At 34.7% G+C, this 13988-nt stretch overlaps 1 long non-coding RNA gene and 2 other non-coding genes across 3 annotated transcripts; 1 reads left to right on the forward strand and 2 right to left on the reverse strand.

Annotated features, from left to right (window-relative positions):
- Positions 1-3021: 3021 nt before the first annotated feature.
- On the forward strand, positions 3022-3107 carry MIR395F (microRNA MIR395f). The gene has a single exon (NR_127807.1). It is a non-coding gene; the product is annotated as a microRNA MIR395f (primary transcript).
- Positions 3108-12321: 9214 nt separating this feature from the next.
- On the reverse strand, positions 12322-13500 carry LOC132254208 (uncharacterized). The gene is made up of 2 exons (XR_009466478.1): positions 13330-13500; positions 12322-13188 (listed from the first exon to the last, which is right to left on the reverse strand). It is a non-coding gene; the product is annotated as an uncharacterized LOC132254208 (long non-coding RNA).
- On the reverse strand, positions 13394-13485 carry MIR395C (microRNA MIR395c). The gene has a single exon (NR_127804.1). It is a non-coding gene; the product is annotated as a microRNA MIR395c (primary transcript).
- Positions 13501-13988: the final 488 nt, after the last annotated feature.

Genomic DNA, 13988 nt, shown 5'->3' on the forward strand with positions numbered 1-13988 from the left:
ATCTCTAGATCTCCTATGATTACCTCAGAGAAATTGGTTGGTAGTGAGAATTATCTCTCCTGGTCTGCCTCTGTTGAACTTTGGTTCATGGGTCAAGGTTATGAGGATCACTTGGTTACCCAGGAGGCAGATATCCCTGAGGTTGACCGCGTATAGTGGAGGAAGATAGATGCACAATTATGTAGTGTATTATGACAATCGGTTGATCCCAAGATTCTTCTTCATCTTCAGGCCTATAAAACTTGTTTTAAATTTTGGACTCAGGCCAAAGGATTATACACGAATGATATCTAGCGTCTTTATAAGGTGGCTTCTGCTATTGTCCATATCAGCCAACAGGACTTGGATCTATCTACTTATATTGGTCAGATTGCCTCTCTTAAGGAGGAGTTCTTGACTGTGATGCCTCTTACTCCTGATGTTGGGGCTCAACAAACACAGCTTGACAAGTTCTTCATGGTCCTTACTCTTATTGGTCTCCATTCGGATCTTGAGCCTATTCGTGATCAGATTCTTGGTAGTTCATCAGTTCCGTCATTGGATGATGTGTTTGCTCGCCTCCTCAGTATCTCGTCCACTTGGACTTTGCCATCTGATAGTGCTTCAGATTCTTCTGTGTTAGTTTCTCAAACTACCTCTCGAGGAGGACGCAGTGGTACTCGAGGTAGAGGCTAACGTCCTCATTGCACCTATTACAATAAACTTGGTCACACTCGCGATCGTTGCTATCAGTTACATGGAAGACCTCCTCGCACTGCCCATATGGCCCAGTCCTCTGATTCTCCGCTGCCTCAGCCTCCGAGCTCCTCCGCATCTTAGACATCTCAGGCTTCTATTGCCTCTGTTGCCCAGCCTGGTAATGCCTCTGCCTGCCTTACCCACACATCTTCTCTTGGACCCTGGATTCTAGATTCTGGAGCATCTGATCACCTATTTGGTAATAAGGATCTTTTCTCCTCTATTACTACTACCTCTGCAGGTTACGCCGTTCTCTATATGGCTTGAAACAATCTCCTCGAGCATGGTTTAGCCGTTTTAGTTCTGTTGTTCAAGAGTTTGGCATGCTTCGCAGTATAGCAGACCATTCAGTTTTTTATCATCATAACTCCTTGGGGCAGTGTATTTATCTGGTTGTTTATGTGGACGACATCGTCATTACAAGCAGTGATCATGATAGTATTCAGAAACTAAAGCAACATCTTTTTACCCACTTTCAGACCAAAGACTTGGGGAAACTCAAGTATTTCTTGGGAATTGAGATAGCTCAATCCAATTCTGGTGTGGTCCTTTCCCAAAGGAAGTATGCTTTAGACATCCTAGAAGAAACCGGTATGTTAGACTGTAAACCAGTAGACACACCTATGGATTCGAATGTCAAACTTGTACCAGGACAGGGGGAGCCTTTAGGAGACCCCGGGAGATATCGATGGCTCGTAGGTAAATTGAACTATCTCACCATTACTCGTCTAGACATTTCTTTTCCTGTGAGTGTTGTTAGTCAATTCCTACAGTCACCATGTGATAGCCATTGGGATGCCGTAATCCGCATTCTTCGTTATCACAAGTACACCAGGCCAAGGTGTATTGTACGAGAACAGAGGTCATACTCAAGTTGTTGGTTACACAGATGCAGATTAGGCTGGCTCACCCACAGATAGACGTTCCACTTCAGGGTACTGTGTTTTTATTGGAGGTAATCTAATATCTTGGAAGAGTAAGAAACAAGATGTAATGGCCAGATCTAGCGCTGAAGCCGAGTATCGAGCTATGGCTTTGGCAATATGTGAACTCATATGGTTGAGACATCTTCTTCGGGAGTTGAGATTTGGAAAGGATGAACAGATGAAACTCATATGTGATAACCAGGCCGCATTACATATTGCATCAAATCCAGTCTTTCATGAAAGGACCAAGCATATTGAAGTTGACTGTCATTTCATTAGAGAGAAGATCGCATCAGGATGTGTTGCTACAAGTTTTGTTAATTCAAATGATCAACTAGCAGACATCTTCACTAAATCTCTCAGAGGTCCTAGGATTAAATATATTTGTAACAAGCTTGGTGCATATGACGTATATGCTCCAGCTTGAGGGGGAGTGTTGAATATAATGTATTTATAGTATATTATCTTTCCTTGTTAATATAGGTCACATGTATAGTAGTTAGGACTCCTAGCCTTGTATATATATATAGGTCAATTGTAAGTGCACATTTTACATGAATGAGAATTAAGGTTTTTCTCCTTTCTCTCTCTCTCTCAACAAAGTCTCTAGAAATTAGAGATTGATAGATCATGTTAAACAATTGGATGCCTCAAAGAGCTTCGACTTGTAATATTCATTAGCAATATAGTCATTTGTACAATAGGTTTGGCCCGGCAAATTATTGATCTGGGAGCGGATCATATATCCTAGTGAATGAGCAGAAGTTGAAGCTAGTTGGCTGAGCAGGGATGATGATGGGAAAGATCAGAAAGAGTAAGTGGCTGATTGCTTTAAACTTCTGTGATGCATGGATATCAAAGCTATCTATTACATAGATACTACGAAACATGCCATCAATTTATGGACTGACTGCCTGTTTAAATGTGTAATTAAGGCATGCGTTGATGGAGGTCGAGCTCCAGACGTGGTCACCAGGTGAAGGCCTCTAGTAGCATCTGCATGACGTGGGAAGCTCTTTTACTCGTAGTGTATACCAGATTGTGGTGCATAGGAAGCTGAATAAAGATGAGAAAAAAGGGTGAAAGGGATGTATACATATGTGGAGAACCGAAAGGAAAAAGATAGAAAGGAATATTAATGGCCACTTACCCTCTCCATCACTCACTTCCATCCTTTGCAATATCTCATCTAACCGACATGTGTGACTAGGTTCATTTCCACACAGCTTTATCCTCCTTGGAGTACCACAAAACATGAGGCCAAATGGGGACATGCTAACTGGCTATAAACACAAGGATGATTATACTATTGACAAGCCAAGCAAGTTAGATGTGGAGAAAACATGATCCATTAAGTGTACCCTAGAGTTCCCCTGACCACTTCACTGGGGATCTTCTCTAATGACTTCCCACTGAAGTGTTTGGGGGAACTCCTGGTGTCATTTAATACCCTATCAACTTCTTTACTATATATATATATATCTCTCATGTTCCTTTAACAACATCTACTGATTAGAAACTAGGTATGTTGCAATTAACTCTTGGTTTTTGTTGAATTCTGTCCAGTGTGTTAGCCATTACAGCTCAAAAATGACATTCTGTTCCATTAATTTGTTTGTTTTAGTGCCATTTGTCCAAAGACGGTATAATTAAGAACAAGGATAGCTAGCATGGACTTGTCGCTGGGTCATTAGCAGGTGCCTTGTAAATAATGACGACCAACTAAATACACTTTGTTTGGACTTGTGAAGAAGAAACCACAGGAGACGCAAGGTTTCCCTTACTAATTTTCGGTTCCATGATGACAAGTTTTATTTTACTTTTTATTTTTATTTATTTATTTTTTTCTTTTGAGACTGAAAATTCAGGCAATTAATTCAAGCATTGTTTCAATTTGTGTTGATTTCATTTGTTCCTTTTAATCGTAATCATGACCTCTCTCCGATGGTAGACATCCAAAAAAGAATTATGCACTCCAAAATTTGGCGAGCTTTGAGATGTACACAGAACAAGTCCTAAAGCAGGTGTTTGTGAACCAGTGAACAATTTTTGGAGCACGAACTGGAAGAAAAAAAATGATAATGGCTATTTGGATAAATGTTAGTATGAAACTTCAAGAGAAAGTTGGAAGAAATATATGATTAGAAATTTACTAAAAGCCATCAAATATAATTAATTAAGACATAAAGGAGTCCTTTAAAACCTATGCAAAATATGCATCCTCCTCGTTTGAACAAGCTGCCCTGAGATTTGGAAACAATGATTATCCTCTCCCAGTTTTTTTCTCCTGATTTTTAGGATTTTGACTAGTAGTTCATACCGTTACAGTATTGACACATGATTTTAGGTTCCTTAATAATTAAACATATAACCAAGGTTTAGGACATATTTCTTTTGTGATTTTGACACATGAAAACCCTAGACTTATCCAACTTATGGCTGACAGGCATCTGCAACTGATATTGAATTAGCCCATTAATGTTTAAGTGAAAGGATAACAAGTAAATTGGATCTTGGAACCAACCGAAATCATCCAACTTCAAGGGTTCTTGGATTTTAAGGAGGATGAGACAAGTAGCATAATGGATATAAATCATGATCACCTAAGATATGTTTGTTTCTTAAGAAAAAATAAAAAGAAAAAAAATAGAAGAAAAGAAACTATTTATGACAAAAAATAAAATTAGATTTAAAGTTAAATAAATTATTTTTATATATTTTTTCAAACTTATTTCATTTATTTATTTTTTTCTTTTATAAAAGAAATTAAATAACTTTAAAATGCATAAGTTTTACTAATTTCAAGCACATTTAAATTGCTTTTGTACTTCCCATATTAAATCAAATATGAAAAACTAATTTTTTTTAGCATCTTCTTCTCTTTTTATTACTTTCCAAACCATAAATTTAGATTCTCGTTATGATACCATAGAACTTGATGAGGGAGGTGATATAATCCCTTAGGAAAATTTGGACACGGTCATTGTTGATGGGATATGTTAAGCTACCAACATGTTAATAATAATAATAATAATAATAATAATAATAATAATAATAAATTTGGACACGGTCATTGTTGATGGGATATGTTAAGCTACCAACATGTTAATAATAATAATAATAATAATAATAATAATAATTTATTATTAGCTATGCTTAGTTATATTTTTATAAAACTTACTATCTTAGACAATGTTGTAGCTAAGCTCAACATATAAGGCTTGGGTGACTGCTTAAAAAGGTAAGTAGTTGTAAACTAAACCTTCCAAGGACTCATAATACATGTGATTAGCTATGCTTTTATAAAACTTACTATCTATGACAATGATCCAACTAAGCTTAACACAGAAGGCTTGAAGCTACTACATAAAAAAAATAAATAATTTTTTTTAATTTGTAAACTAAACCTTCCATGGACTCTTAGGGTTATCCGAGTAAAAGATTCATTTACATTCTTTCAAATCGGTATAATAAAAAAAGATTTTTAACATCAATATAAAAAAGTGGCCAATCAAAATTAATGATCAATGGCATTACAAAATGAATTAATTTTTGCAATTTAAGTCAAGATTTCCTTATTATCTACTCTATATGTTTGTGTATGTATACTGCACTTTGGCTACTAGTTACACCTTTAACATGGATCAAAAAATCCATTTGGGGGTGCTTTTTGTTTTTTATTTTAGTTGGAAGCCTAAATACATTTCTCATCCATGTTCTCTATTTTAACATTTCAAACTTAACCTAAATGACTATGATGTCTCCAGTCGACATCCATGAGAATGGAAGATTTGCCATTCTCGTTCTCTATTTCACTAATCCAAACTCAATTAATGTAAATGGTTGTGATGTCAGTCATTTGTAGTTTGTTTTTGTTAAACTACCCTCTCACATGAGCGAGGTGGCATCCAACGTCTCTAGAAACTAGAGTCTGATAGATAATATACAAGATTCTGGTGTATAGGAAGCTGTATAAAGATGAGAAAAAGGGTGAAAAGGATATGTATATACATATGTGGAGGACGGAAAGGAAAAAGATAGAAAGGAATATTGGCCACTTACCTCTCCATCACTTCCATGCTTTGCAATATCTCATCTAACCCACAGGCGTGACTAGGTTCATTTCCACACAGCTTTATCCTCCTTGGAGTACAACAAAATGGGGACATGAGAACTCACTATAAATATACAAAACTCATTACACTATTGACAAGCCAAACAAGTTGGATGTATATGGAATACATAATCCATTAGGTGCCCCCTAGAGTTCCCCTGACCACTTCACTGGGGATCTTCTCTAATGACAGTTGCATTTTGTTCCATCAATTTGTTTGTTTTGATGACATTTATTTAAAGACATGCACAATATTCAGGAAAGATAACATGCACTTTTCACTGAGTCATCATGAACAGGTGTTATATGTATTAAGGAGCAACTCATTACACCATGGTTTGGCTTGTGAAGAAGAAACAATAGGTTACAATAGGTTTCCTTTGATTTGGTTCCTTGGTGACAAATTTTATTTTATTTTTTATTTCTTATTTTGTGCTTTTTCCTTCTAATTAAGAAAAGTAATTCTGGAATGGCAATCAAGCAATATTGTTTCAAGTTGTACTGTTAATTTCATTTGTTTCGTATAATTGTAATTAATGATCATGACCTCTCTCCTATGGTAGACATCCAAAAAAGAATTATCCACTCCAAACTTTGGCAAGCTTTGAGATGTACACAAAACAAGTTCTAAAGCAGGTACATACCAGTGAACCAGCTGTGAATAATCCCTAGGGAATTTAGTTGATATATATATATGTTGGGTGATGGGCTATGTTAAGCTACCGATATTACCTAATAATTCACTCAAAATTATGTTTGCAATTTTCCTATAAATGTTGCAGTAGATTTCACACCCATTTATCATATTACCAAGATCTAGAACATAAGTTTTTATTCAGAAATTATCTCCCTTTCTAAATAATATAATTCTATGATAACAATAATATAATATCATCAAGATAATCAAAATCACTCTAATGTATGTTCGAAATATCTTTTTAACAAATACATGGAGAACAACTCTACTTTTAAAACTTAATATTTGTGAGAGAATGTTTGAGCTAAGCTTGACATCCAAGAGTTGAAATGCTTAAAAATATATTTATAACTTCATTTAACTTATAAGTTAACCTTTATGTGAGCTCTTGAGGATATCTAAGTGAAAGATTCATATACATCTTTTTCAAATTTTTGTAGGAGAGATATTTAACACCTATCTAAAATACTAAAATCACATAGCCCTAAAGCTAGGGGCTACCTTGTTAATTTGCATATCCAATAGAAAGGTAAAATATGCAAAAATAATTAAATAGTCAAAGTGAACAAAAGTCATGATTACTCCTTTTAGAGTGAATTCATAAAGTTAAAGCTATCTAAAAAGAAATTTAATGATTCATATAATTATAAAATACTAATTTAATTCAAGTTAAGTTTATAATTAAAACATAACTCATAATACAAATCAACATGTCTAAACAAAGAGTTTAAGGCCAAACAACAACTAAACTAACAAGAACCCTTCCTAACCCCAATACCATTCATTGTCATCTAATAAAAAACAATTGGCCAATTTTTTATTTTTTATTTTAATTATAGACATGTTATTTTTTTTATTATACTATTAGAATAATTAATAAAGAAAGGAAAATAAAAAAAATCAACAAACGATTGTTTCCATTATTTTGCATGTAAAAATAATTTTAGTGCCAAACAAGACTTCCCAATTTTCATTTTTAAAAATAGTTTTTTATTTTATTTTTATTTTTATCTTTTTAAACCAAATATATTATAATAAAAGAAAACATAAAAAAAAAAATTAGAAAATATTTTCTAAACTAAACACAACCATAATTTCCTTTTAACCAATATTTTTATTATTAAAAGTCAAGTTATCAAATAAGCTGTATTAAGTTGTTAACAACATTGTAATTAGAAGGGATGAAAAAACAAGCCCGTTGACCGGAGACCCCAATTAAACCCATACAAAAAACCCTACCGAAAGCCCACTCTAGCCTGGAAAAACCTAAACATGAAGCCTATATGAAATTTAATGGGATGACCTCGGGCTGAGGATTTTTTGTATCGTTTTGGTTGAGGCCTGAAGCTTGACCATTACGTTGGCTCGAAAGATATAACCAGGCTTGGCACCTGCAAGTCACATTTTTTAAACCCCCCAAACCATTATCACCACTAGACAACACTATCAAATTTGATATTAAGGTCAATGATAAATTACTAGCAAATATGGAAGTGATACAACTTGATGATCATAATGATGTACAAACATATACAATTTGATGTAGCCACGTGATTAAATTTACTTTTTTTTTTTATTGTGATTTAATTTAATCTTTTCCATATATATATATATGTTAATTTGAGTTGTATTACAATGACAAAATAATAAAAGTTTATAGTGTAAATGTTTGTACATGTAAATTCAATTTTAACAAAATTATTGAGGTATTTTAGATAATTAAAATTGTTATAAATTTTGTTAACTTGAGGTTTCACAAAAAGAATACAATGTAAAAGTATTTATTATGCATAATGTTGTTAGTCTTGATTTATATTTTATAAATCTCTAATTCATTTGATAGTTATCATAACCTATATTTTAATTAATATAAGTTTTTGAAGTAATATCTAAATGAAACTTTAAAATTTTAAAATAGAAATCATCCTTTCATTGAGACCCGAAGTCCATGTTTGAATATTGAATCCAAGGCCTAAGCTTGAGACGCTTAGGGCTAGGTTCGGACCTTAGATTTGAACATTGAATCTCTAGCTTGAGCCACCTAAAGGGCTTGGGTTGGGCAAAGCAGCCCCAAATTTATAGTCTTAACCATATATAAGACCAATATTATTTCAAAACATTAATTGATATGAAGCGTATAGTTGGATGGTTAATTTCTAGAAATGTCTATTGTTTCTTTGGATTACACCATTTCATTTTTATTATTGTTATTATCTTTTCTCTCTTCACTATTTTTTTTATTAAAAAAAGTTTGAGTACTTTCATTACTTTTTATTTTCTTGTTTATTGAGCGGCTTACCTGTAATCCAATTAATTAATTAAATCACAAGCTTCATAAAATTTGGTGAACAAAATAATTGATGCAATAATTTGATGAACTTTTAAATTACCAACCCAAAGCTTATTGGGGTATAGCAAATCATTGTGTGAAAGCTTATTGATTCGCTCCCAATTGGTGTCTCAGCTGATTCTTGTCCTCTCAATGGTCCCTGACAGTGGTGCCATTTGATTTGTGTCCAACTGGTGTCTTGATTTCAGTCCTCAGACGGGAGCAATCAACAAAATTTATAACCTATTACACCATGTATTAGGATAGCCTTAGCTAGCATAACATAGTGGTTCTAGGGTCGTTTATTGGGATGAGTTTTCACTTCACAATTGATATTAATTCAAGAGCTGAATTGGTGCCTCTTCATTTCAAGGTTAGCACTAAAAGAAAACATAAAGATGTTTGAAAATGTTGGTTTTTAAGTGAAACAAAAAATAAAGTAATGGAAATTACTTACTAAGAAAAGTGTTTCTTGGAGTTTCAAATCACTAGGCTCAGATTCCTCATACAAAAAGAGAGTTCCGGTCACTTGTTTCTTTTCCTCGCATTAGAGAATTAACATATAGTTAATTCTTTAACCGGTGTGGTACAGATGCTTCCCTTTAATGGGTTCAAACACTAAATCCCTCTCACCGATGCAACTTGCAATGACTCGTGCCTCTCACCTAGCATTTGTCATTCAAGGTGATCTTTAACCTTGAATTACATGTCAAAAGCTCGCAAGAGATAACTAATGGATGTCTCCTTGGAGTTCAAAAGCTTACCAAGTGTTGGCCATTCTAGAAAATCTTACATTCAAACCACCTCCCAAAGGCTCGCAAGAGATAAACTAGTGCATTTCAATGGATGGAGATCACTTGCCTTACCAAGTGTTGGCCCAGGTGATTTAAAGGCGTTTTAAGTTAACTAAAAAGATAAAAACCATTAATGGGTCACACTTTCTCTTCATTAAAAACTAAAATAACAAAACTTCCAATTTATGCATGAGGAAACTTACCCGACTCTCTTCACTTCAAGAGACGAACAACCTAGCCTCTCATCCTCTGAGGAAAAATCCTCAGAGTTTGATTGGCTAGAAATAAGAAGAACGAGAAAAAAAAAAAAGGAAAAACAGAGCAAATGCTCTGTTAGTCGGTTTCATATATATGATATATTTTTTTCTTTACATTAGTTCAAAGATATATATAGAAAAGATATTTTTTAAGAAATATCCCAATAATATCTTTGACTGATTACAAGGAGAAAATAAAAATTTACACAAAATATCTTGAGAGAAAAAATCTAACTTAGTGGCAAATATCGAGAAGCTTCAGGAGAACACCGCGGCACTGTGCAAAATCCGGGTAATCTGAAATGTCGACTGCGGATGCTCTCCGGGTGAACACTATCAGAGGATCCGGACATGCCTATCTGGGGAAGTTGAAACGCCTCCTCTCCCATCCGGCTGTGAGATATCCGGATGTAAAATGTTGGCGCACGGAATTCCGGATGTGAAACGTCGGCACACGGAATTCCTCCCCGAGTGGACTGAGTTATGCTGTGCAAGGGGGACCGTCTACGTGTGCAAGGTGTAGGGACCTCTCTCCCGGATGACATGGAGTGCGCAAGGCTATCCGAATCAACTCCATCCGGATTTCCCAAGAGGATACGCGGCACGCTCTCCTATCCGGATTCCCTCTAGTTGAAGCACACAACACTCGTGAACATCACACTTCGGATGATAACATATCCTATTCGGATATGTTGTCCGGATCATTGACTAATGTGAGCAAGCCTTGCTATAACTCACGTTCCGCCGCCCTCCGATGGTGTGTCTGAACATCTTTTGCTCCTTGCATTCTGGATTTGCTTATGGCAAAGGACTTCAAAGCTTCGATTTTTCATGTTTCTGAGCTTTCCATTGCTTTGCCATGGATTCCAAAGAACTCTCCTTAATCTCTGATTGCTTTGATGATCAAAAAGCTATTAAAACACCAAAACTTAACACAATTTGATTAGAATTGATTGTAAGGGTCCTTAATATGTTAATTGGGTTAAAAGGTGATAACTAATAGTCAAAAGTGTTTAAAAGAGTTTATTACAAGATATCAAATAACACTTTTTGAGTAGTAATCACTTATTAACTGGTTGTAATATAGGCTTAAAAGGGGGGAGAAAGATTGACAAGTTGTCATGAGGTTGGAACTTATAGTGATCCAACAACAAAAACCATATATGACATTGTATTAAGTTATTGGTTCAAACCAAGAATTTAAGATGTTATATGAAATTAATTTGGACTAAAACCCAATATGCTACAATGCATATTACCAAAGTAAGTGTTATTCTAAGACTTTATAAATTGGATACTTTGGCCTAAGAATGTAAGATTGGTATTTAGGAAATGAGAGTTGGGTTCAAAATAATACATGAAGGAGTACCAAAATCAGTTGTGGATGAAATATTGTACATATTTACTTGTAATAATCTATTTTTATATATAATTAAAATGCTTGGAAAAAAATTAATATGGTTGGGAAATTTAATTATTTATTTTTATGTTTTTTCATTAATATATTTTTATTAGAAATTCCACATGCACAACATATGATCGAAAATATTCGAAGGTTGCAATTTAGATGATACATGGGTACGCTTCCTTTAACATGCCACTTGGGATATTTGCCCATGGTTTCTCACAAGGTTTTTACAATGGGGAGAAAAGTATGTCGTGTCATTTGATCCATCCTTAGATCATGATACCAAAACTTTTAATGCAACAATGCATTATATAGACACAAAATCTCATGTATTTCATTCTGAATTCAACTTACAAGTTACAATATTTGTTTTCTTTGTTCTCAGATATCTTGTTTCATTCTAAACGATCTCCCAAATTATAATACATTCTTGTTAATTTGTGGTTTGTGAGATGTATATTTGCTGAGTTTGAGATTCAAAGGCACAAATGGAAAGAAAAAAGAAAATCTAGAGTTTCTTATTCTAATACCTTGAAAAAATAGGTTCAAGACAAATAGAATTTAAATAGAATAAAAAAAAGAAGGACTAATTTACCTTTACTCTTGACAAGAATGATAATAAATTTAATATGGGAAATAAACAACTCTAACATGAACTGATCCAACACTGAGATGGTGAAGCAGAAGGTCTTGTTCCACTGTCAAACCAAGTTTCATAAATTCATTAATGTTTTCAGGCTGTACACAGCTTAGACACAGATCCACACCCTCACTTTTTATAGTACATGAACATCATGTGAATCTATTCCTTGTTTTTTGGAATAACCCTAAGGTGATACAGGTTTTGGGAATGGTTTTCCTGTTTTAATGATCAGGAAAAGGATCTGGTTTTACCTTGTTTCTTCTTCTGCACTTTTAGGACCTTAATTAGAACAGCTGATTCCCAATCTCCAACCAGCTAGAATTGATCTTTTCTCTGTAATTTAATTATGTTTGAGTAGTAATCTGCTGCTGTCACCTCTGATTTAACAAGAATTATTTACATAGCTGCAATCCAGTGACTAGAAGAGCAGTTCATATGGAGCCCAATACCCTTTTGCTTTAACCAATGTTTGTTCCATCAGCCATGTTGGAATTACTGGCTTTTAACATAGAGATGGTACAGGGAGAAAATGTAAAAGCTGAAGATAAATGAGAAATGTCAGACTTGGTCGGATTCACCTCCACAATTTTATTCTTTTCAGAGAAAACTCGTCTTGAATCCAAGTGGAAGAAAAACGGTTTGCGATGCGCTGAAGTATCATACTTGAAGAATTTGTCACCCCATCTTTCTTTCCTACTCAACTGTCAGGTACAGCAATCTCCTGGGATTTTCTTTGACAGAAAAAATGTGTTTTAATCCATTGTGTGATACCTTTCTAAACAAAAAAAAAATTGATTCAGATCAATATTGAGGTTGAAAAACAGGTTTTTGCAGTTTCTATAAAACTTGGGCTGAGCCTCAAAGTCGATGAAATGCAACTAATTTGCTCAAGATTTCTACCATAGGTCGGGTCTTTGATTGATTGATTTATTTTTTCAGAGTACTATTCAAACCAAGGACTACTGCAATTCTGTGAATCTCACTTGTGATCAATACTCATTTTGCATTCCTTTGCCACTGTTCTTCAGTGATCTGCATAGAACCTGGAAAAAAGGCACTCAAAAAGTAGCTGTTAAAATTAATTAGAGTACTTACATTTTTGTGTTTTTCTGTAAGAAGATTTTCTTTCAACCAAAGAATCATATTGTAGTATGTTATGATATAATGCCCCAAGCATAGCAATCTAATAAAGAAAGTTGGCAGCAGTAGATTTTGTAGCTAGAAAGAAACGCCTAGGATGTAATTGAAGAATATGCTCCACTTCATCATAAGTGAAAAAGACCTGAGCAGATGATCATTCAGTCGGGGATACAGTGAGTGAGAAGGTGAAATGTTCATATAGACTTAAATTTAATTGAATTTTGGACCTCAAAAAAGTAAGAAAAGCGGTTCCAAATTCTAAAAAGATGAGAAACTCTGGTACCTTGTAGCATGTCTTTTCCTTCATTGATGTAACTAACGTGTGATGGATAGTCAGTAAGTATCAAATGGCACCAGGAGTTCCCCCAAACACTTCAGTAGGAAGTCATTATAACTAGAGAAGGTCCCCAGTGAAGTGGTCAAGGGAACTCTAGGGGACACTAGATGTGTTATTTATCCAACTACTTGTGCCTCCTTGGTAAGCAAATGCCTAATGGGCCTGTTATTTATAGCGTTTCAATTTCCTCTTTCCACCCGGCCGCATGTTTTTTGGGCTTGGTGGAGGGGGATGAATAAAGCTGTAGGCAAATGAACCTAGTCACACTTGTGGGTTAGATGAAATGTAGAGAATGGTAGTGATTGAGGCGAGTGGTGCCCATTATTCCATTCTTGCTTTTTCGTACCCTTTCTTCAGGATATCCTTTTCAGCTTTTTCTCTTCTCCACAAGGCTGCCTGCCATACACCAGAATCTGGTCTGCATAAAAGGACCTCTTAATGTTAATGTCATGCAAATGTAACAATCAAAGCTTTGGCAAGTGATCACACTTGTAATTTGACCTCCCATTAATAATAACTTAATTTGGTTTATATCCATGAGAAAGCAAGGACAGGTCTAATCTCAGGGATCTTCGCAGGATATTATTGTCTTCTCATCATCTTAG

Source organism: Vitis vinifera, chromosome 1 (assembly GCF_030704535.1).
Source record: "Vitis vinifera cultivar Pinot Noir 40024 chromosome 1, ASM3070453v1".
NCBI lineage: Eukaryota > Viridiplantae > Streptophyta > Magnoliopsida > Vitales > Vitaceae > Vitis > Vitis vinifera.